General features: G+C 37.9%; 1 long non-coding RNA gene across 1 annotated transcript in view; it reads right to left on the bottom strand.

The window, feature by feature from the left end:
- Positions 1-25779, bottom strand: part of LOC140696628 (uncharacterized) — a 229391-nt gene that overhangs the window by 25625 nt on the left and 177987 nt on the right. Inside the window, exon 3 of the long non-coding RNA XR_012073133.1 lies at positions 14673-14722. This is a non-coding gene — a long non-coding RNA (uncharacterized lncRNA). The remainder of the gene's footprint in view (positions 1-14672; positions 14723-25779) is intronic.

Below are 25779 nucleotides of genomic sequence, written 5' to 3'. Positions count from 1 at the left end.
ATTGACATGCTGTAGTGTTTCTTATTTAATGAGTCAAATGTCTCTTTAAGTTAACCTAATCATTTGATTAAAAAATTTTCATTCTCATTCACCGATGAATAAGTAACAGCAGGGAGGAGAGAGGTGTGACCACTTCCCTCCCTATCTTTTCCTCCCCTTTGCCAGGCCAGTTCTTCTCGACTCAACCTTAACACCATTTTCCCAGATAACCCTAAAGCCACATAAGTGCCAAACCCCACTGCCCCCATCCCACCAAACCAGGATAGATCCCTTAAAGCTCCCATAGTTCTCCATACTTCTCTCCTGTATTTAGAACAATTGTAATTGAAATAGCAAAAATCAGTAGTTCAATGTCTAAATCTCCCCTAAAAACATAATTTCCATTAGGACAAATACGGTTCTGACTTGTTTCCCATCATATCTTTAGCAAGTAGTACTGTGCCTTGCAATGAAAGGGCTGTCAATAGATGCTAGCTAGGGGAGGAAGGAAGGAAGAACCTTGCAAGATAATGGCTCCAGCTGCAAACAGAGAAACACAGACCAATGTTCTCAGCTAAGCCTTCATGTGACTAAACACCACCGCATTTGGCTACATGTACTCACACCTCTAGCTTATCCAATACTGTCATGTTTTGGTGAGTTATCATATGCTTATTAATGATAAGTGAACGGAGATAAAATCACCCATCATAATTCAAGGTGACTAAAATGTGTATTGGAAATTATCAAATGAATAAGGAAAACTCTGAATAAGGAGGCATGTTGTATACACCTGATCAGAACAGGAAAAGAAAAGTCACCAGGCTGTGGGGGAAAGCGCACAATCGATCCACGTCATTAACGACGGCATTTCCAAGCAGAGGCCACTCCGACCTGGCACGTGGCTCCCAAAGGAAGCACGCTGAGACAAAGTGCAGTGAGGATCACAGAGAACACGACTCCAGAAACAGTCCAAGTGACCCGTCTGCTGCTGCACAGACAGGCCGGGAGGGCACACAGCTTTCCACTTGTCACAGCCAAGAAATCAAGTGGCAGAAGCTGCTGCCAAAAGACTCAACCTTTTGCTCAGACTTATTAGAGATCAACTTTCAACAAATATTTATTGAGTACCTACCATATACCAAAGAGTGTACCAGGTACTTAGGATACCTCAGGAACAAAACAGAAGCAACAGATGTGAAGCACTGTTCTGGGCCTGATCCTAACTACTAGATATAGAATAAATACCAAATGACAGTACGTATCACAGCGTGTAAAATGTTGCTCCCTATTCTGGAGGAGTTTATCCTCTTGAATGAGGGGGGTTGATAAACATAAAAGTGGTGACCTACTTTTATGAGGTAGAACTCAAGAAGTAACAGAATGCCTGACATAGAGATTCAAACATTAATTTAGATGCTGAATACATGGGTTTGTGTCAGAGAAGAGACCACTTTGTACTTGGGGATCATGCAAAGCTTCGTAAGGAGCTAAGTCTTCCTTGGGCATCGGAGCCAAGCTCAGAAGAGCGGGAAAGGGGATTTGAGGAAGAAAGGAAAGGATGGACGCTCTCTGGAATCTGATGTATAAAATCTCCTCTTGAAAATCATGTACCATCTACATTTATTAATTGAGCACCTGTTGTGTGCTGGGTATTTTAATACACCCTGTGAGTGGATAGTCAAAGAGAAATTTCACTCATGAAAGTTTATGGACTAGCAAGAAAAGTTGTAAAGTTGCACATTAGTTATAAATACGGGAGGTGCTGGTAAAGCTCTAGAGGAGGGAGACATTTACTTACAGCTGGTTATCAGAGATGCCTCATGGAACAGTTGGGACCTTACAAGACATGAAGACATAAATTTAAAAAGTAACTTAACAGCCAGAATCAGGAAAGAAGCCTAATGAACAAGTGGGAGAGATCAGAAAGTGGGAGGGTCCCTTCAAAGGTTACTGCAATAGCTGAAGTAGGGTAGTCTCGGAGAGGATTCAGATACTGACTGATTGACCGACTTTAAAATTATAACTGGCCACATCGACTTTCTTGTTCCTCTACCATCTCTTACAAATTATTTTGTTATCATGTTTGAATCACCAAATCATGATATAACATGAAATTTTCTTTATTATTTAACATTTATCATTTACATCCTATTAGGAGTTTTCTTGTTTTCATTTTTGAATCTTTAGATAGTTTTGAGCCCACTTTCAAACATTAGATTTGATTATTGGTTTCACTAATGTTTAATATTATTTTTATTATTACAACATAATTTTAACATGCATTTCCTCAAAGAGTGGTCACCACTCATTTTTATTTATTTCACCTTGTTTGCTGAAGTCCCTTTATCAGCGGCCACTCTGCATCCCTCCCAGACTTAGTATATAACAGGTGTATTTCAAATGATTTATTTTATAGCTGTACTGTATGCAGCAAGATATTATGCTGATATAATCAGAACAACACTGAAACATAAAACTCTACTAGAACTGTATTTCAACTATCCTATGTCTGTCTCTGACAGTAGCACTGAAGAAAAGTATATTAAGTGCCTGATTTTTCTGAGGTCAACTTTAGGAGGCTATGGAAGTACTTGAAATAGTGTCATTTTTCACAGTGTATCTTCTCTACAGAGGGATCTGAGTAGGTGCTATATGGCTAATGGTGTGAGGGTGACCTTGGCCACATGTGAAGGCAGTGATTTGGGGACTATGCACTAAAATCTTCACTGGTCTCAGTGAAGACATCATGTCCCCATCTGTGTATGTCCACAGTGGCAGGACAGCTGTCACACACAGCCAAGTGGGCAGGGTTGAGTATGGACAGAGCAGAGGTGTGGGGGAGGGGAGAGGAGCTTATTACCTGGGTCCCTTCTGCCTCCCTACAGGACCCCCACTAGGCACAACAGCCTAGAAAAGCCAAGAGAAGAATGAGTGGAGGAAACACAGAATCCACTCTTTAACTTAAAAAGTATGCATTAATCACCTACTTGTGCTGGGGACATCATGTAAGTTAAACTTCCGCCACGAACCTTGACTGCTCGCAGTTTATAATTTAGTGGGGGTGACAGACATGAAAAGAATCATCATGTGAGTTATATCATGATGACGGTGACAGATACTACAAGGGAAAGTGCAGAGTGCTTTAAGGGAGGACGCCTAGAGTACTGTGCTGTGCAGCATCCGTCCCCAGAAAAGAAGAAAATAGAGTCAATTTCTTTGAACTGTTAACAATTACTATCACAATAAATTACAAAATTCTACTTCCCCAGGGCAACAGTGGTACAGATGATACCACAACAATGGCAAGGAATTTAGAAAACTTTGCCTAGATGATAAATATGCCTAAAATTTTGTCACTGTAAAGATGACAAGGAATCCCTGGAATTTTCCCCCCACCATCTTTAAATAATATATATTCCCCACAAAAAGAAGGAAATCCCATTTGAAATCTTATGCACCTGTGTGGCTAGTCAATTATTCACAAAGCATCATGGATCTGATACATATTTTCTCTACCTAATTCTGTTAGACAGTCGATTTGTAATGCTAAACAAAATGAACACAGGAACCTTAAATACCGCACCACGGATATTCTCTGAGCATCATTCATTTACTGTGGGATATTTAGAAAAAGGTGTGCACACACATCATCCCAGCACATGTTCGTCTGTCATCTGGAATTGCCAGTAAATACATTGTTTAAAGAGCAGTGGTTAAGAATAGAGACTCTGATAATGAGATTGCCTAGGAGTAGGTCATATAGATAATCACAGAGCTGCACAGAGATGGTTACCAGACCAGCCACAAAAAATGTAACAGGAACAACTCTCAATTATTTGTGCATATGCTCCATTTCTAATGATTCTTTGGGTAATTTTTATTGTATAAATTCTTCTGAAATAAATGAGAAAAGAAGAAGTGAGCAAGTGTACATGACCGGAGGTAACTTAATCCTAAAAGACAAAACCCAGATTTCCCTCTCCCTCGCCCCGTGGAAGGAGAGGCTACTTTTGCTCTTAATATGTTCATTGAGGTTTTTCAGTTGCATTTGTTAAACAGCTAAATAGAGGTAGATTGATTTTGCTGGTGTCCTGGAATTTCTAGCACCTCTAGCTGATATTTCTTTCTTAGGCTACAGTGAGCTTGGGAGAGAGTGCCTTGGTTTAGTCAGAATGAAAATGCTTCTTGTCTGAATTAGAGTGTCTTAGGAATGGTGAGCGTAGGGGCAGCAGAAGTTTTGGGAAGTTCCATCTCTTGCTATATGTGTCATTATGATTAGAGAGTAAGAATCTAAGCAAAAAAACAAAAAAAACAAAAAAAAAAACCAAAAACCTTCTCAAAAGCATCTGTAATCCTGGGATTCTCCAGGTAGATATAAATGTGTTTCTGGCTTTGCACTGTAGGATAAACAAACAAACAAATACAACTTCCACAAAATTTTTTTTTAAAATACTGTTTTACAGCACTCCTTCTATTGTCACCCAAAATTACAATACTATATAATGTACATATAGTGCTTTTCAGACTAAAAGGACTTTCTCTACTATATGTTATCTCAGTTCCATTCTGAGAAGCGGTGGGCTGGGCAGGCACCCACCCCAGCCCTGGGCAGAAGGCAGCCTTTCAAGCAGCTAGAGCACTCATCTCCAGGTTCTTCACAGAATAAAAGGCTTCTTACCTGATGAGACTGGAACTCACATTTACTTGTTTAGTCAAAAAGTAGATGAAATCTGAGAATCATAAAATGATACACATATATCTGGACATATTAATGTAACTTATAAAATACAACCATTCATTCGACAAATTTCAAACATTGGGCCAAGATCACTTCTTTGGTATAAGGCCACTGGCTGTAGATCTGAGTCGATCTTTTGCACAAACCCATGGCCAGTTATTTTGTCTGTTTTATTTTGTGTATGTGAAATAAGAACTTACAGACACAGATGAAGCCATTCAAAGTGGAATCTATCCAGTTTTTTTTTCTGATTTTTCCCAATTATTTTTCTGTTTTCTCACCTGCACTTAATTTGAAAGCAATGTTAAAAATTTTTTTCAAAACTTTCAAAGCATAAAATTTAGTGTTCACAGAAATAATAGTGTTCACAGAAATAAAAACTCTTCTTCTATTTCATTTATTTCATATTTAACTAAATTTTATAATCATAACATGAGAGATAAGTGGCATAGGCAAGCTTGAGAATAAACATAACTAGACTCATGCTAAGAATAAAACTCATTAAGTGGCAACACAGGGGTGTGCACACCCTTAAGAAGAGCCAGTTTCCAAGAGCATCTGGATACTGTGGGGCAGAGGGCCTGGCGGAGTCAGCACATCTAGAAAGTTGGTCAAGTAGGGAGTCTATTAAGATAACATCCATGGCCACTGTTATATTCCAAGTGCTTCTCAAGAGTTATTGTGGTATATGCATTAGAACTAAATTTGTTTAAAAGTTATTTCCACAATAAGCACACTTGTTTTTAAGACAGAATATTTCAGTACTATTGGGCCTGCTTGGCACAATCCAAAGCTCTTATTCATCAAAAAGAATCAGCAACTTCTCTGGCTAAAACACAGCAGACCCTGGACTATGAGGTATTACTTTAAGAGTTCCAGGAATAAGCTGCATTTTAACCCCAATATATCCCTCACCTGCTATGGACACGAGGACATATTCTGTCTTGAGAGCTTTATTCATTGAAGCTAGTGGTTCTCAAAATTTAGGGGGCGTAAGAATTGCTGGATGAACCTACTAAATTGCAGCTCAAAGGCTCTGATTGGAGATTCTAACTGCAAAAGACAAGGGGAATCTTCAGGATCTGCTTCTTCAGCAAGCATCCCAGATAATCCAAACAACCACTCTTAGACACTGTTCTAACAAAACTTTGCACACTATTCAAAGTATCATCACCAAGGATCAATCCCCTCTTCCTTTTGACTCCAGCCATCCTGGACTCCCTTCGGCTCCGGGAACAAACTCTGATCTATCTTTCCCAGGACTTTTATACAAACAGTTCCCTTTCTAGGAATGACTTCCCCATAGTTCTTGGGCCAACTCCAACTTCTTCAAGTGTAAACATCACCTCCCGAGGGGAATTCCCTGCCTCTGCAGACTAGGTCAGCAGCTCTGGCCATGCACTCCAGCGTGCCCTTGTGCTCTCCTTTTCAAACACATACGACTCCTGTTCAGTGTCTGCCTCTTCCCACTTGCCCTCTCCTCCAAACCATGAGCTCCATGGAAGAAACCATGTTTGCCTTGGTCACCATAACACCCCAATACCTCTCACGGTGCTCAGCAGAGGGGTGCTCAGCATGATTAAATGAGTGAAAAAAGTGAATGAATGTTAATATGCAAATCTCCTCATGAGAGGCAATATTACGTGCAATTCCTCAGCTGTCATTTAGATCCATTTTTAAGAATAGAGTTTAATAGGGAAGAAGACAGGATATTTATTTTGGGAAAGAAACAGGAGGACTTGAGATTAAAAATAGCTCATTCTTCCATTTGTTCTATAACTGTCTTGAGATAAAATGCTGCTGCCCATGTTGCTCTGGGGCTTAAGATAAAATACTGCTGCCCACATTGCACTGCTCATTTATGGTCTGCAGATCATTAATTGACAGCTGCTTGTCCTTATCAGCACAAGTTCTTATTGTTAAGAGTTATTAAATACCAACTACATCAGGTGATTAGGACAGGCTCATGGATATTATCCCTTAAGATCTCGGGGTGGAGGGGGAGGAAATATGATCATTAATTACAGATTAGTAACTGAATGGGCCTCTGCTATTAGATTCTGGGGTATTCAATTGTGGCTGTTAGTATGATCTCTCAGAATAACAACAAAATTGAGAAAAATTATTTTCAATTGATCTTTATTCATGAAGCTATCCAACGTACATTAAGTAAGCCCTTACTGAGTGCTAGACAAAATGAATAAAATTAAGGCCCTTTTACTCAAAAAGTTTTTAAATTGGTTGGTGTTTGTATCAAGTTGTTTTCTTTTTTTTTTCCCTAAAAACACCTGTGTAACAAACAATGACAAACCTCGGTATTATACAACCATAAATGTCTATTATTTGTCTGCAAATACCTACCCTGGGTCCATTCATGCATCTGAATGTAATCTGGGGGTAAACTGATCCAGGCTGGTTTCAGCTGAGTCAACTCGACTCTGCTTCATGTGTCTCTGGCCCTCATCCTGGGACCAGGCATCTAGTCTGGGCCTGAGATTTCAGGGCAACAGCTGAAGCACAAGAGAATAAACCCAATCTCAGAAATGCTTCTTCAAGTCTTTGCTTGTATCACCTTTACTGATATCCCATTGGCCAAAGCCAGCCAGATGCCTGAACTCAGAATCAAGAGACACGGAAAACACTTCACCCCTCGATAGGCAAACTTCAAAACCACATAGCATAGGGTGTAGATACGAGGAGGGGAGGAAGAATCAGGGCCGTTAAGGCGATCTACTGTAGTAATAGAAGCAAGGACACAAAAGATTTGGATCCAGTAACAAACTCTGAGGAGTGTCAGGATCAAGCAAATCAAGTTTATTCCTTTATTTTCACACTCTGGTTTTAGTATGACTCCAGTTGCTTATTTAAAACCCCAGCAGCAAGACAATAGGTTTGCTTAAACTTTTCTAGCTGGTCAAATTGAAGGTCTATCTGAAGGATCAAGGATTCACCATAAACACTTGAATCGAAAGTTTGCTCAATATTAGAAAAACACAAGTAGCAAGAATTTTAATAGCATGGGATAACAGCTATGGAGTAAAAGTGCCTTAATGCTATTTGAAAGCTTCTCGGTATTAGAATACCACCCGGAGGATGCTCTGAATCGTGTTTCCATTCTTCATTAAGACGCTTTGTGTAATTAGTAGGGTTTCTATCAGAATAAAGAGTAATTTGGAATTCATCCAAATTAAAAGCCCAAATGAAAAAGAAACATTAGTGGTGGGTTGAATGTTAAAAGAGTCAACCTTCTCTAGGGCAGCTATGTCTATGCAAGTCAGTGCAATTCAAATCAAATCTATAGAATCCATGTGGAGTAAAGCAGAATAAATAGAGAGGAAGTTTGTGGGAGGAGGAACCAGGAATCCAAACAGACATCCAGCCAAAAGGGAAATCCATTTTCAGTTTTCTGAAAACTCTAAAAATCAAACAAAATTCTATATATACCATCATGAAAACTACAATGGCATCTTAAAAAATAAAATAGCAAATATATATTAAAAAGTCATTGTTCATTTTTGGCTACTTAGTATTTTATAGTTCTGATAAAGATGGATGCTACAAAGTAGAAAGAATAACTTCGCAAAATATTACAACACAAGGACTGTGGATACCATCTTCCATAGGGAAGGTGGTAAAAGCATATCCAATACCACTCACCATGAGTATTCAAGAGAAGGGACTAGGCCACATCATCTGGATCTAATCTGTTACTATGCCACTAGCACCATTTGCTTCAGTGTCCACTGGTGATATAACAAGGATTTGGCGTGTCCATGACATACACAGTCACGTTGAATCTAGATAATGATAACTAGTCTGGGACATTCAAAATTCGTTACTTAGAATGTCTAGGGGAGAGTCAACACGACAGTTTTGGCCTACACCTACTATAGAAGCAAGTAATTGTTGGCTTGGGATAATATAAGTAAGTGTAGGTATTAAAGACCCTATCAGCGCCTACAAAACAGAGAAGATCCTGGTATAGTGGGAAAAGCCATGACCTGCAAAAAATTAATCTCTTATGCAAAAATATTAATCTATAGCATTACCTCATGCCATATGCAAAACACCTAAAATTATAAAACTTCTAGGCGAAAACATAAGAGAAAATCTTTGTGACCTCAGGTTAATCGGAGATTTCTTAGGAAAATCATAAATCAGGCTTCACCAAAATTAAAAACTTCTCTCCAAAAGACAGAAGCCAAAGTTTGTTAGCAAAACACATACTTTGTAAAGGAATTGATTCCACATATATAAAGAAAAGAAGAGAAATACACTTTTTAAATAACAAAAGAGTTGAACAGATACTTTACAGAAGAAGAAATATAGATGGTGAAATAAGCACATATAACATTCCTCAACATCATTAGTTACTACTGGTTAAAAGCACAATGATACACTGCTTTCATCCACTATATTAGCTAATATTTATGAAAACCTGAAAATGCCAAGTGTTGGCAAGGAGGCAGAGCAACTAAAACACCCGTACATTGCTAGTGGGAATGCAAAATGTTACGGCAACTTTGGAAAACAGTTTATCAGCTTCTGGTAGAACTCAACATACACCTAACAAGTGATCAAGAAATTCCACTTCTAGACGTTTACTCAAAAGAAACAAAAATCAGTCTATATAAATACCTGTTTGAGAATGCTTATAGTATCTTTTTTAAATAATAGCCAAAAACTAGAAAGAACCCAGATATCTGTTAATTGGTAAAGAGATATACAAATTGTGGTGTATCTGTAAAACATAATGTTATTCAGCACCAACAAAAAATTAGCCCCAGCTGCACCAACACAAAAGGCTACATACTTTAATATTTCATTTATATGAGAATCTTAAAAAGGAAAAACTAAAGAGAACAGATCACATATTGCCACTGGTTGGGAGGGGTGACGGGACTGACTACAAAGGGCCATGAGAAAACTTTATGGTATCATGGAAATGTTCTGTATCTCAGTTGTGGCAGTGGTTATATGACTATTTACATTTGCCAAAAGTTATCGGACTATAGAACTAAACAGGAGAATTTTACTCTATGTAAATGATATCTCAATAAAACTGACCTTTAAAAAAGAAACAAACAAACAATGGTAGCTTAAACCAGGGTCATAAAAGAGGGAGTGGAAAGGAGAGAAAGAATGGATGAAAGGCTGACCAAAATGGTGACGCATGAAGCTCCCCAACTCCTGTCTTACCCACAGACATACCCAATGTACAGCAAGACACAGAGCAGCCACTTCTGAGAGAAATCCAGAAGCCAGCTGAGCAACTCCTACACATCCTGCGAATGAGAAAAATATCCATACTGAAAAGGAAAGAAAAGGCTAAGACACCCTTGTACCATGAACCCCCAACTACAGCCTAGTACTGTACAATCCGGAGGAAACTCCCAACCGCCAGCTTCTCCCTGAGGAGCTAAGGGTTTAGACCCCACACTTAGTGGATTCCCCAGACACCTAGTTCTGAAACCCAGTGAGGCTTTCATCATGTGACCAACAAGATTATAGCAAACAAAGGAGCAGTTGTTAACAATTACGCAAGCCCTCACTATTCTTCCCCAGCCCAGCACAGAGGGAGCAAGGGAAAATCACTCATCTTCCAGGATTTCCCTAATAGGAGTCCATCTACCTACTCTGAAAGCTGCTACCTGAGGGTCAGGCTTCGAATTTAGCATGCTGTAGGGGCTTGCTGCAATCCTCACAGAAACCCAGGGAAGCCAGCCTTGGCTGACACCTCCCTTGCCATCTACCTGCAGCCTGTTCCAAGTCACATCGCCCTGGAAGAAGCTTGTACACATGTCTGAGTCCCAACTCTTATGGCTGCTGCCCAAGAGACAGATCCCCAGCTTTCCTGCTTCGGATGGCCAATGAGGCTTCCATACATACGTCTCACATATGGAGTAAGCTCCTCATCACTGGTCTTGGCAATGATTTGGCGGATATGACACAAAAGCAAAAGCAAAAACAAACAAGTAGGAATATACCAAAATGAAACTTCTGATCATCAAAGTAAACCTCAAACAAAAATAAAAGTCAAGTATGGAGTGGGAGAAAATATTTGCAAACCACATATCCAATAAGGAGATAATATCTAGAATATAAAAGGAACTTACACAACTCAATAGCTAAATAAATAAATAAATAAATGACCCAATTTAAAATGTGCAAAGGACCTGAACAGACATTTTCCCAAAGAAGACATACAGATAACCAACAGGTACATGAAAAGGTATCCAGCATCATTAATCATCAGGGAAATGCAAATCAAAACCATAGTGAGATATCACCTCACACCTGTTAGGATGGCTATTGTAGAAAAAATAAGAGATAACAAATGTTCTGGAGGGTGCAGAGAAAAGGGAATTACTGTAAAGTGTTGGTGGAAATGCAAATTTGTACAGCCACTGGGGAAAACAATATGGAGGTTCCTCAAGAAATTAAAAAATAGATTAACTACATGATCCAGCAATCCCACTTCTGGGTATATATCCAAAGGAACAAAATCATTATCTCAAAGAGATATCTTTATTCCCATGTTCATTTGAGAATTATTTACAATAGTCAAGGTATGGAAACACCCTAAGTATCCATCAATGGTTAAGTGGATAAAGAAAAAATGGCATGCATATAGATAAAGATATAGAGATAGATATAGATATATAGATATATATACACACACAAACACACACACACACACACATACACAATGGAGTATTAGCCTAAAAAAGGAGGAAATCCTTCCATCTGGACAACACGGATGAAGCTGGAGGGCATTATACTTAGTGAAATAAGTCAAAGAGAGAAAGATAAATACTACACGGTATCACTTTATGCGGAATCCAAAAAAACAAAACAAAACAATTAAACTCTTGAAACAGACAGTAGAAAAGTGGTTGCCAGGTCTCAGCAGATGGAGAAATAGGGTGAGTTGGTAAAAGGATACAAACTCAATTATAAGATGAATAAGGTCTGAGGATGGAATGTGTAGAACTTAAATGTTCTCACCAGAAAGAAAAAAAGTTAAATATGTGAGGTGATAGATGTGTTAATTAACTAAATGAGAGGAACTTTTTCACAATGTGAAATCATCATGATGTACAGTTTATATAGCTTACAATTTTATTTGTCAATTATACCACAATAAGACTGGGGGAAAAAACATGGATGACTGGTATGTTTTTGGATGGAGTAACTGAAATTAAATAAGATAATATTTGTTAAGAATTTAACCCAGTGCCCAACAGATAGTATGGACTTAAATCTTGGCTCTCATCATTTTTAGCTTGACTAGGTTAAAGTTTGTATAACAAAGTGGAGTATAAATAACACCAAAAAAACTATCCACAAATAGTATTAGGAAAGCTTAGTTTTATCTCTTGGCATTAGCATAGTTTTTGCTTTCTTTTTAACAAAATTTTGTAGGAGAACATATAGAATGTCTATTATTAATTAATGCCTCAGTAGAAATTCACGGAATTTGAGACATCACGCTACATGCTGGGGTATAGTCTAATGGCAAATAAGATGCCATGTCTACTCTCAATAATGAACTTGTAACACAGCAAGTGAAACTTATAAGTAAGTGTGTAATGACAAAAGAAGGGGCACCTACTATAGTAACTGACCAGAAACTTAAGAATTTAAGTCAAGAAAAGTTTTATTACGAAAACTTTAAGTCCAATTAGGCCCTGGTAGGAAATAACGAATACAGGGCAAAGGGCAGGTAATAGCAGGTTGAGGGAAGATGAAAGAGAAGAACATTTAATGCAAAAAGCAGAGTCTGCTAGAAACCCCAGACACAAACGGTGCCATAGGGCACTCCCAGTGTTACCACTGTTCAGGACTGAAGATGGCTGGAGCACAGAGAATTGCAAGGGGTGAGGTTGGAGAGGCAAATAGGGTCCGTGTGAGGCTGGGCCTGGTAAAGCATCCTAAGGATTTTAAACTTTAAGATTATGGGAAATCACTGAAGTAGGCTCCAAGCAAGGGATGATTCATTCTGGTTTGTGCTTCAGGAAAACTATATTGATAGCTTCAAAATGGAGGACTGGAGACAGCTGGGGCCAAATTAACAGAAGGGCCTGTAGAGGTAGCACAGTGGGAGTGGAGAAGACTGAAGGATTCAACAAACTCTTGTAAAAGTATGAAATCGGGGGACTGGTTGGGTGGGCATCAAGGCTGAAAGAATGGCAATAATCAAGACTGGTGCCCATATTTCTGACTTAGCCAACTAAAAGGAGGATGATGCCAATGATTAGAGCTTGGAAATACTGGAGAGGCAGCATTTTGGAAGGGAAGGTGATGAATATATACATATACGTACATATATTTGATCACAATATAAAAGTGCTAGTCATATGATATATCCAGCTTTTTTTTAAAGAAATAATTATTTCTTATATCCTGAGCTGTAATTCTTATAAAGTTAAAAACCTTTAAACTTTTTACTTTATGGATTATTTTCTTCCTAAGTCTATTGGCACATTTTTATTATCAGAAATGGATATACAGAACAAGTTGGCTTTATTCCTTTGATAACTATGTAAATTTAAAAAGCTAAAGATCTAGTCTGTTCTTAGAAACAATAATTAGTACATATACGAAAACTAAAAAAAATGTGCAGTATACTGTTGATATGTATTTACATGCAATATAATGTGTATGTGCAGTCAAACTGTAATAATTCTACATAATAAAACTGGAAGAAAAAAAAGGAACACTGGGAGTAAAAACTGCTTACCACAAAAACGATAGTTAATGACTCATTTTCCTTTTTCCTTTTTGTGCTCAAGAAAAAAATCAGCCACATATCTGAGTTTTAGGTGAAATTAAGTTTACCTTTTTGTCAATTGCACTCTGTCCTCCTTACCTAACTGAACCCATAACTTTGTTTCCTTTCTATGGAGCTTTGCAATTATCTGTTTATATTCAAATTGTTTTCTGTTATCTAGTACCCTGTCCTTCCATCTCGAGGACAGAGATTGTGCTTACTTATTTCAAAGTATCCAAGCATCTTAGAAAATTTTATAAACTATTTGAGTACTTAATTGACATTTGCTAAATGACCAAAGAGTCTGAACCCTTTAATCCAAATGACTATGGAATTGGAACTCGCTCATCTAATAATTTAACTTCAAAAGTCACTCCATTTTCTTTATACTTTGCTACATCCTCTAGGACCAACATATATTATTAGCACAGATGATGAGGTCTTAATTCTAAAAATCAATCTTTACTTAATCTGATTGACCCTGTTCCCTTTATTTTCTAATTATTTAACCTTGGCCCTTTTAAAACTTTATGAGAAAAGATGATTTATCCTTCAAAATGCTTAGTCACCCAGACGTTAGAACACTCAAGCTACAGCTGTCCACAGTGTAAATAAGTGGGTGCCTTTTTTGAGTGATGAGACCACAATATATTTTCCCAGTTGCAAAAGCACCACCAAACACAGACCATAAAAACCAAAATATACCACTTTCCTCAACCGTCATATATCAGTTATAAATAGTTAATATGCTCAGGTGAAGCCACAATAGGATGTTACTGGAACTGCACAAGAATGTTGTAATCAGAACTGAGTTGTGTTGTGGCACTGGCTATAAATGTGACTTGTAGGATAGTTGAAACTGATTCATTTTAGATTCACTACATCTGCATGCTTTCCTGGTACCTAAAAGATTCTTGTTTTTTTTCTTTTCCTTTTCTTTTTTTTAATTTGAGCTATCTGTGCTTTGTGACTTGTGTTCTAGGAAAGAATTTAGTCTATTAATATACACACTATCTGGAAAAAAATCTGTATCCTTTATCTTAAATAAAAGATATGAAAAGCAAAAGGAAAGACACTGAAACTAAGGGTCACATTCAGCAGTGACTCAAGGTGAACTCACAGCCCAGGAAAGGACTGCAGTAGCAGCCAGAACATCAGTGTCATCCGAGCAAGTCTTACCTGGCAGCAGGGCACAGTTCTCGACTCATGGAGGAATTCATTACAGTGTTCTGGAAAAAAAAGAAAATACATTCTAGAACTTCTACTTACCAGTGTTTGTTTTAGAGGGGTAAGGTAGTCTAAGAGTTAAAAACCTCTGGGTAAAATTTGTTATAAAATGTCAAAGAACACCTGCTTGTTTGGAAGCATATCTTTTCAGCGTCTCTTATCAGTTTTCTCCTATAACTTATATGCCTCTGAATAGAGAAGACATCAAGCATCACTTGACTTTATTATAGCAACTAGGAACATGGTCAACTGGTATGTGTGCTTCTCCCCTAGAGAATGTACACGCATAAAGAAGACCCCTTAGCCAAGCTTAACTCATGCCTTGAATCTCAAATGATCCAAAATTTGGTCGTATTCCAAGGCCAACAGATCTTCTTTTGTAAAAATCAAGTGGCCTCCAAACATTCTGTATATTGGATCCCATTGTTATAAAATGGGATGTGTTGTCCACTAATAATTTTTCTGTATTTGAGAGATGATATGTTTTAAACACATGATTTAGAAGAGGTGGCCAACAGTTGACTCAGGAGTAAATTCCTTGCCTTTCAGATTTAGCAGGTGCAGGTGGACTCTGAAGTGGGCCTGCCTATCTTCTCCTCAGTGGCAACACTCCCAACAACAGTAAGAAGGGCCTTGGAGATGTGCTCCTTTGTGAGATAACTTGGGTGTTTACGTACCTCTGGTTTGGGTCTGTATGAAATAAGGAACCTATAGCAATTATTTTCCCATATCATCAATTATCCTCTGATTAAAAAAAATTCAAGTTTCTGAAAACATGAAGTTTTAAAATGGTTCTGTGCCCAGGAAAATGAACTCTTTGATATTTAAGTGAGCACAAAATAGAAACACTTACCTGGTGAGTCTAGGGAATGTGGGCTTAACAGTGTACCATGTGGAATAAAATAATTATTTAGTCGTGATGTCTAAATACGTTGGAGAGCTAATGCAGAAAGAATGAATTTCTGGATAGGTTGTTATAAGAATACACAAAACAAGACAGAGGTTTTTTTTAAAGGATAAAATAAAAGCCACAAATCAGAGCAGCTGTGTAATCTGAGGGACTCCACTATTACGCTGTGTCAACACCAGTTCAGCAGCTCTTTACGGTACAAAGAGCCTCTACCTGTGACTGTGGCTAAGTGCTGATGTAGAAGCCTATTCTGGAGCCTGTACAGAAGTGACAGCAAAGAGAAAACGATTAAGACAAACATCTCAGCACATAAAGGGTGATAAAACACCAGATCTCATAAAACTCAGCTACTCTTTCCCAAGAGATTTGGAGAGTACATTTAATTGTTTTTCCACTTTAACTGGGTTCAATCATTTTATACATTTGAAACTCTTTTGTTCAATTAAAATCATATGCAAAACATAATATCTGAAACAAGTAAAAATGAAACATCTTAGATTAGGGGTGAGAGGTAGGACTGGCGACCCAAAATCCCACCCCCTCACAGCTTTTTAATCCTTCTTTCTTTAGGTGCTAGCTCCCCAGGGAAGTTCTGAGGAATCTCTATGGCTCTGAGGAGCCATATGACTGAAACATTTAAAAAGAACGTTAGGTACTTCCATTACATAGGTTGGAAATATTTTCTGTTCAAACTAGACCTACTGTTTGTTGACTCCCAGATGACAAAAAGACAAAATTTGACAAATGTCAACATCTAGTCAACATAGCAGATGCAACAAATTTGCTTATCATCACCACTCTCTTCCTTCACACTCCTAAAGTCATGGTAAATCATCATCATCCACAAAGACAAAAAGCAAAACAAACAAACAAAAAACACAAAGTACAGCTAATGCCAACAGATTTTAAGAGGATACAAAGTTGAAATCTGTAGGTCCAGGAAAGTGATGTGGTTCATGCCATAAAATCCCAGAAAGGCTAGGGAACTGGAGGCACCAAGTACTGAAGATGGGAATAAAAGGGGGGCTATAAACAAGAGGATTATTTGAGCTAAGCAACTATCCCTCAATTAGCTTTCCAAGAAATAGAAGGTTTAATCTCTAGGAATCTCTTGGGAGGCCTCAGACTCAAACATACCTTCTTATAAAAGGAGGTTAAAATTTTTTCTTTTAGCCCTCTTTCTCTATTTAGCTTTCAGAACACTGGAAATGAGTGACTCCACACAGGTCAGATGCAAAAGAAAACACTATGAAAATGGCTCTGTCTTGCTCCCAGGGAGTAGCCAGTCTGGAACACACAGGGACCAGAGGGCTACCAGAAAGGCTTCTCCAGGAATGACACTTCTTCCCCTTCTTAGCTTTACAGTACTTTAAAGAATTGTGTATATGTGTTAGTATGATTAAAAAAACAAAATGTATTAAAAATAAACACATTGCTTTGATTACCATTCAAGTGGACAGAAACAGAAACATAGCTTGAGAAAAGTAGATTTCTAAACATCATTTCTCCTTGTTCTTTGAAAAAACAGTTACCTTCTTAATTGTGCCTTGACTAGATGAATAAAAAAAATTCTGTGTTTTCAATGACTACTTTGGGAAGAGAGAAGTGATATGAAATATTAGAAGGAAAGTTAGGACTAGCAATATATACTGCTATTGCAATGGATTATTTACCCACAAATAATCCAGATCATCTTTAACCATTCAAATATAATTCCTCTTTTGATTATGTATTGATTGCCCAAATTGAATTTCTGGACACATTACACCATTTTGGAGTATTAATGTTAAAAAAAAAAAAGGACAAGAAAAGAAAGAAAACCAAATTATTTTCCTTCACACACTTCATAAATGGAATTTGCCCTCTTTAAAAATCTAGAGTAGTTACTTACTTTCTGGCAAAACCATCTGTAAAGATTTCCAACTGGAAATGTATTTTGCATGATAACAGGTTGAAGTCATGAATCACTTGGTAACTCATTAGAGTCACTAGCATCAAAGGGTCCCTTAGGAATTTGGGGGAAAGGTAGTTAAGCAATTAATGAAGTTATTTAAAATCCTGATATGGCTGAGCCTGCTTTGAAGACTGCTAGGGATTAATATTTATTTAATAGATTGTCAGATTCCATGCCAAAAAAGAAATGTGACAGAAGTCATCCTAGTCTAAATGTAAAAAAGGTAGCCCATTTGAAGCATATTTTATTGCGGTAGTTGACACCATTATAGTCTGTACCATTACATCACGATACAAAACCCATCATTCTCAAGCTGAAATTAACACTGCTGTTGTTTTCGATTAGAATTGGCTCTAAATCCAGCCATTCTCTGCAGTGATTTATATTTTAGTAGCTGCCATCTTGCACCAGGAGGGAACATGTCAGAGTATAACCGCTCTCTGATGAGACATAAGGTATTAAAATTGATATGAAGTGACGAAATGGGAGAATAGCAATGTAGGGGTAAGTTTTCACCTGAGAACGGTCTTTGTTATGGCTTCAGTCCTGAGCCTCTCTACAAATCTCTATATATGACTCAGAACCTAGTTCTTCCCATGGAAATGTAAAGGATGTGAGCCTGGCATTGCATAATTAGCTCTCATCTCTTGCATGAGGTACTGAAAACGTATTAAGTGCTAGAAAGATCTCATTTGTAAGCATATATGATGGCTGAGTTAACTGACAGAATGAAAGGTCCTAAAGACATTTTAGGAATCTCCTTAATTGAATCAAGATTTATTTTTATATGTGATAGCCCCACTTACTTTCATCACTACTCTATTTTAAAGAACAATGTAATTACTGACTTTACCTTAAAGTCCAGAACTACGATCTCAGAAATACTCATAATTTGAGACCACATTATTTAATTTTTAAACTATCTTTATATCTGAAAACACTCAGCGGCCTCTGAAATCTCTATTTTGGATCTCTTGCTCACCCATAAAGCACTCTGAAATAGGGCCACCATTAGGAGATAACATTTTATGAGCTTAAACTTTGGAGGACAAGGACTGTTTCTTCTTCATTTTCATATCCTTGGCACAATGTCAGATGCCTGAATTAACAAATAAAGTTCTGTAAGTGTTAAAGTTTAAGGTAGCATTATTAGTATTAATATATACATATTAAATACCAATACATGAAGCTTGTTGGATTTGATTCCTATCTCTGGGTCTTGAGGAAAATGTCTTGTAGGGCTTGGACCTTCCCCACACATTACCAGGATGCCTATTTACTTGGAGTGCTCATCTTTACTCTCAAGAACTGATGACTCTCTTGTCTAGTCTCAAACAGAATGGTGTTACTACCAAAGGATGGTAACTGTCTCTGCTGTATTACCTATGGCTTAAGAAGTTTAAGCCTTTGTTCCATGCAAAAGAAATTTTAAAAAATAATAAAAAAAATAAAATCATCATATAAATTTTAGGGTTATTTGTTCTGGTTCTGGGAAAAATGTCCTGTGTAATTTGACAGGGATCACATTAAATCTGCAGACTGCTTTGAGTAGTATGGCCATTTTAACAATTTTAATTCTTCCAATACTACAGAGCTACAGTAATCAAAACAGTATGGTATTGTTACAAAAATAGACATATGGATCCATGGAACAGAATAGAGAGCCCAGAAATAAACCCAGACTTTTGGTCAATCACTCTTTGACAAAGGAGGCAAACAGATACAATGAAATAAAGACAGTCTCTTCAGCAAGCGGTGTTACAAAAATTGGACAGCTGCATGTATCAATAAAGTTAGAACACTCCCTCACACCAGACATAAAAATAAACTCAAATCGGTTTAAAGACTTAAACATAAGACTTAGAAGAAAACATAGCCAATCATTCTCACATTCTCTGACATAAATCTTAGCAATGTTCTCTTAGGGCAGTCTACCCACACAATAGAATAAAAGCAAAAATAAACAAATGGGACCTAATTAAACTTACAAGCTTTTGCACAGCAAAAAAAATAAATAAATAAAAATAAATAAATAAATAAATAAATAAATAAACAAAACAAAAAGACAACCTACAGAATGAGAGAAAGTATTTGCAAAAGATGAGACTGACAAGGGCTTAATTTCCAGAATATATAAACAGCTCATACAACTTAATAAAAAAAATAAATAAATGACCCAATCCAAAAATGTGCAAAAGACCTAAACAAGCAATTGTCCAATGAAGACATACAAATGGCCAATAGGCACATGAAAAGATGCTCAATATCGCTAATTATCAGAGAAATGCAAATCAAAACTACAATGAGGTATCACTTCACACCAGTCAGAATGGCCATTATCCAAAAGTTCACAAATAATAAATGCTGGAGAGGGTGTGGAGAAAAGGGAACCCTCCTTCACTGTTGGTGGGAATGTAGCTTGTTGCATCCATTATGGAAAACAGGATGGAGATTCCTCAGAAGACTAAAAATAGACTTATATGATCCAGCAGTCCCACTCCTGGGCATACATCCAGAGGTAACCTTAATTCAAAAAGATACATGCACTAAAATGTTCAAAGAAGCACAATTTACAATAGCCAAGACATGGAAACAACCTAAATGCCCACGGACAAATGACTGGATAAAGAAGTTGTGGTATATTTACACAATGGAATACTACTCAGCCATAAAAAGAGTAAAATAATGCCATTTGCAGCAACATGGGTGTACCTGAAGATATTGTCTTTCTAAGTAAAGAAATCCAGGAAGAAAAATAAAAATACCATTTATCACTTATATATGGAATCTAAAAAAAAAAAAGAAAAGACAAATGAACTTATTTACAAAATAGACACAGACTCACAGACACAGAAAACAGACTTATGGTTACCGGAGGGGAAGGAGGCGGGAAAGGATAAATTGGGAGTTCAAGATTTGCAGATACTAACCACTATATATAAAATAGATAAACAAGTTCATATTGTATAGCACAGGACCTATATTCAATATCTTCTTTTAACCTACAATGAAAAAGAATATAAAAACAAATATATGCATGTATATGTATGACTGAACTATTATACTGAACCCCAGAAACTGACACAACATTGTAAACAGACTATACTTCAATTAAAAAAAAATCATCAGCTTCTAACTTTGCAACAATGGCACAGTGGTAGCCATGGTGAAGTGGAATAGTAAGGGTGGAGATGGCAGAGTAGAAGACTGCTCATCAAAGGCATTATTCAAATGATTAAGAGTGAGACATAAAAACAAAACTTGCAGATACAAACAACTACATATAAAACAGATAAACAGCAAGGCCCTACTGTATAGCACAGGGAACTATATTCAACACCTTGTAACAGCCTACAATAAGAAAGAATACAAAAAGGAAAATGTATATATGTATAACTGAATCACAGAAATTAACACAACATTGTAAACTGACTATATGTCAATAAAAATAAAAAATTAAAAAAGAAACTTTTGGAAACAGCAGCTAAGCCTCAGTAAACCAGCCTGAATGTCTACATCATAAAAAAGGTCAGTATCTTGAAGTGCATGGTCAATGCCCTGTGGAATGTCATATACAGTAAGGCACGCCAGATAAGTGGTGAGTCAAATAAGACATGTGAACAACGGGTTTTAGTTAGTATGACTTAATCAAAGCATTTCACGTCATAGCATCCATTTACAGCTCGGCATCTAGGAATAATCCAATGCCCAAATGACAAAATAATGTCACCATTATTATTGTAAATGAAGCCGGCAAACCTATTAGGTTAATCCCACGGTAATCTTTTTTTCTCACACGTTAACATTAAAATCACTGTGAAAATGTGGGTATGTCTGTGCATCTCGTCCCCTTTACCCTGCTTCTCACCCTCTCCTTCCCAACCTCCCATTTAACAATAGATAAACCAAGAACCTCGTGTTATTGTCCTTGGAAGGTCAAGTTATTTTCTGTCTGGGTAAAGGTCACTGTGTAAAAGAGTAAGAGTATTACTGTACTCAACAGAGAAGTTTCGAGTAGGATTTTCAGCAAGAAACAATTCAGAGACCCTCTTCATCTGTCTGGAGGCTTGGTACTTCTCATCAATGACTCTACAAATCAGAATTAGGAAACATCTGAACCTTTCTCCCATGCATCCGAATGCCTATGTCACTTGTAGGTGTGTTTTCCTCTTCTCCATGGTTATTCCTCCCCTGATCATAACAGCAGCTACCAGCTGTATAACTGAGTCTATTCTCAATACCACCCGACATGATTTCCCCATTCTCATTCTCCATATCTAGTTTCCCCATCCAATTTGAATGCTTCCATAGAACCACCACATAAGCTTGGGATTTTATCTTTTTGATTCCTTAGCTCGTCTGACATTTCTAATCACAGTTTCTAAGCTATTCTCATGCGTCCGTTCTCTCTTTCCTCCTGTGATTATAATACTTTTCTAAAGGGCATCCTGGATTCTAATCTTCTGCCTGCTCCCAACCCTCTCTATGTGCTCTCAGAATAATCTTCTAAAAATTACCCTTCTGGTTATTTTACTTTTTGCACACCGTACCAGACACAACGCATGATGCTGTTTACCATGCCAGCTACACAGAAGGACTGCATTTTGCAGCCACTAGATTGGAAACATGTGACTGTATTCTGGCACATAGGAATACAGATTGACACAATGCATAACATCCAGTGACGGCACAGGAGAGCCACTCTGCCTCTGTCATCTCTCTCTTTCCAGTCCTTGTTGATCTGGGAAGCTGTGTTGTCAGGTGGAGGGAGCCTGGTACCCAAGTGATTAGAGAGAAGAAAGACATGACCACCTCACAGCAGACTTTTCATGAGCAAGAAATAAATGCTCTTGTACTCAGTCATTGACTTCTCTGGATTTTCCTGTTACAGAATTTGGGTTACTTACCTAATATTCTCTGAAATTTTCATTTTATTTCCAGAAAACAACCTGGTACTCTGACATTTAAGGTTCTTGATTTGCTTCTAATCAAAGCAAGTGCCAATTAGGTACCTAACCCAGGCCCTGAGTTTAGTACTTTACAGACAACATCTCATTCACCTTTATAACAATCTAATAAAGGAAACTGAGGTTCCAAGAAGTTAAATAATTCATTCCAGCTCACACAGCTAACAAAATGGGTAAGAATAACAGCAAAACCCACACTCTTTAACCACACCTAACTCTTATCTCTTTTGCAAGTTTCTCTCTTGGAGACATTTCAAAAACTTGCCCTATAGTCCAATACACCTGAGATGGCCCCATGCCTTATCTTTCCTCAGCTGTGGGTCTAGTTAGAAATAGAGCCTTGGTTGCCTGGGGGGGCTGACAAGCACTGAAGAAGGTCTCCCCGGTTAGAGGGGCAGCCTGTGAGTCACACCCATGAGGGAATGCAGAGGACCCAGGAAGAGAGGCAGGAGGGTGTGCCTGTGCTCTGCTGGGCAGGAGGTTTGGTGCCACCATTCTAGGGCCGCAGCAGGTCTAGCGGCAACAATGCTTGCTGCTCTGTTAAGGACACTGTGAGCCCACACACATGAAGGGGCCTTGAGAAGTTACGCAGCTCTGTGCAGACGTGTCATAGGGCTGTGGATTTACTTTCTCCCAAAGCCTGGGAGTGACATCACTGGGCCACCGAGGCAACAAATGTTGCGGGCTTCCCACCCGGACGTTCAAACTCATCTGTAATGTTTCCATTGATAGCCGCCAAAGCTCTACTGAGAGCTGTAATAATCCCAGGGGCTGTGCGAAGTCATTCCGAAGAACAAGTGCTGGGAAGTGGCAGAAACAGAGCAGAAGAGAAAGCTCATCGACAGTCCTCGCAGACCGAGCTTCTCGGGCAGAAACGGGCTTCCTGTTCAAAGGCTCATATTAGGTTAAAACATCCTATTTTATTTAAACAGAAAGACCAGATAGAAGATTTTCTGTGTGTTACTCGGCATAAGGACATGCAAGCTTTCCTCATGTGACATTCTTGTAACTTGGAAAAATTAGTAACTCCCACCATGCAGCCCTTGTAGGATCATGTGCTAATGAAGAAGATGCTCTAATAATTAGGCCTCGAGCCCACTGAATGTAACACCTTCCAATTAGCACTCCCCAGCATGAATACTGCCATTATCATTAAACAACAAAGACAAAAATGGGTATCAATCCACATAATAGAAAATAATTGATGAAGTTGGAGGGCGTGATTATTTGTGATTACTTTACAGTCATGCACAGAAAGTAGGAGAACCACAGCTAGTGGTTAATCTCTGGCTACCTCTTTGAAGATAATGAAATTGGCTTCCTACTGATGATTATTCATTAACAATTAATTCTTTCTCAGTGATCTGCCTCATTTTCAGCTTCTCACTACAAACATGCAATGGAATAATTACAAGTGGAAATGAAAAAGCAATTAGTGGCAGATAATGCCAACATCTGATTAAAAAACAGTAGAACAGATCAGCAGTTCCGTAACTGCAAGTCTGTTGCCTTCAGTGGGGAGGTGTAAGCCACCCAGTTACACTGCGCTCCAAGCTGTGCTTTCTCTTTATTGCCTCCCCTCCATCATGGTCTGCCACATTAAATGCTCTCTTTTATTCTAGGGGGCATTGGCTTGTAAATACTTTCTACAGATTAAGTAGCATTGGAGATGATTTGTGATTCTACATGCTGAACTTCTCAAAGGCGATGTCTCAGAGTGTGATAGCTAAAATCTCTATTTCTATACTTTCCTTCAGAGATCACAGAAAATTATCAACATACATTTCTTTACTTTTGTTTCAGCTTAACCTTTGTTTGGTTAAGCATCTTCAGAAGAAAAGTATGTCACTAAATCAAACACGAGCACCTTCTTTAAGCAGTTTGGCTCTTCTCCTACCTGCTTCCATGGTTGCTTTGGTCTTGCAGGTTGGCTTCTCACCTTGCTTCATGTGGGACACAAACTGATTGTGCGTTTTTACTTAACACTTACCAAGGGTTAAGATAGTTCTGGCTGCCATATAAATAATCCCTCAGTAAAAGGCTGATAATTTCACTGTTCTCAGCGATCCAGCTGGTGTGTCAGCACCTCACATGCTGTAGAACTGCACAGAGAGTGTCAAAACCATCAGCTCAGAAGGCAAAAACACAATTATCTTTTAAATAATTTGGCAGGTGTGTTAATAAAAAGCCCCAGTAAGATCTTGCCATGGAACCTGACATGGTAGGAGTGCAGATCAGAGCTGTTTTAGGAAAACGGCGACTGGAAAAAAATGGTGTACTTAACTATAAAATGATTTAGTTCTATATTATTTTACCAGATTCATAAAGATCAAAATAATAAAGAAGATATAAAACGGAAATAAAGCAAGTTTTGATGAGCTGGTATTTAGCTGATAAATAAAAGTACAGTGTTCCTTATGATCAGTTAAATATCTGTTCAGATTGGTCATTTCTTGTTCAGAATGGCTGCTGAAGATTTTGAATATCACCCTGGAATATAATAAAATATTATTTAGCATCTTGTATGTACCCTGAACCGTATAGGGACATTGATATTGATGAGACCTGGTATCCTCACCCTCCACCAGCTCAAGATCTACTGGCAGAGAAAGACATGTAAAGAAATAATAAGAATAAAATGTGATGATTGCTATATTGGGGGCATTTACATGGTACAAGAGGGAGCCTGACAGGGTGTAAGCAGGAGCAATAGTGACTGCAAAGACTTCACAAGCAGATGATGTTTGAATTAAGTCTTGGAAGGTGTTGTGCTTGCAAGGAACAACAGAGCAAAGCACATTACAAGATGTAGGGAACATCTGAATCAAGGCACAGAGGTAGGAAACAGCCTGGTATGTCTGGAGAATGGCTGGTGATTATGTACAGCGGGCGTCAGGATGAGACCTGTAAAGAAAGAAGCTAGAAAGCTGGATGGTTTGTTCATGGAAGCCTTATATGCTATGTTCATGAATTCAGTTTTATGAAGTGAAAACCTTGTTTCCTCAGGCAGCTATTTATTAAGATAAAATTTTTGTATTTCCATAGAATTCAAAATTCACAAGTTCCATTCATTAATCTTACAAAGGTCTCTATAAAGCCTAAGTATCTTGAAATGTGATTATAAATTTCTTAGAATAGTAATATAAATTGATTCATAAAGACAATAATACCCTGGTACTCTCTCTTTAGTATCTTTACTCTGGAAAACTAAAATTCTTTCACATCAAT

The sequence above is a fragment of the Vicugna pacos genome, chromosome 5 (genome assembly GCF_048564905.1).
Source record: "Vicugna pacos chromosome 5, VicPac4, whole genome shotgun sequence".
NCBI classification, from domain to species: domain Eukaryota; kingdom Metazoa; phylum Chordata; class Mammalia; order Artiodactyla; family Camelidae; genus Vicugna; species Vicugna pacos.
This window is presented reverse-complemented; position numbering and strand designations above follow the sequence as displayed.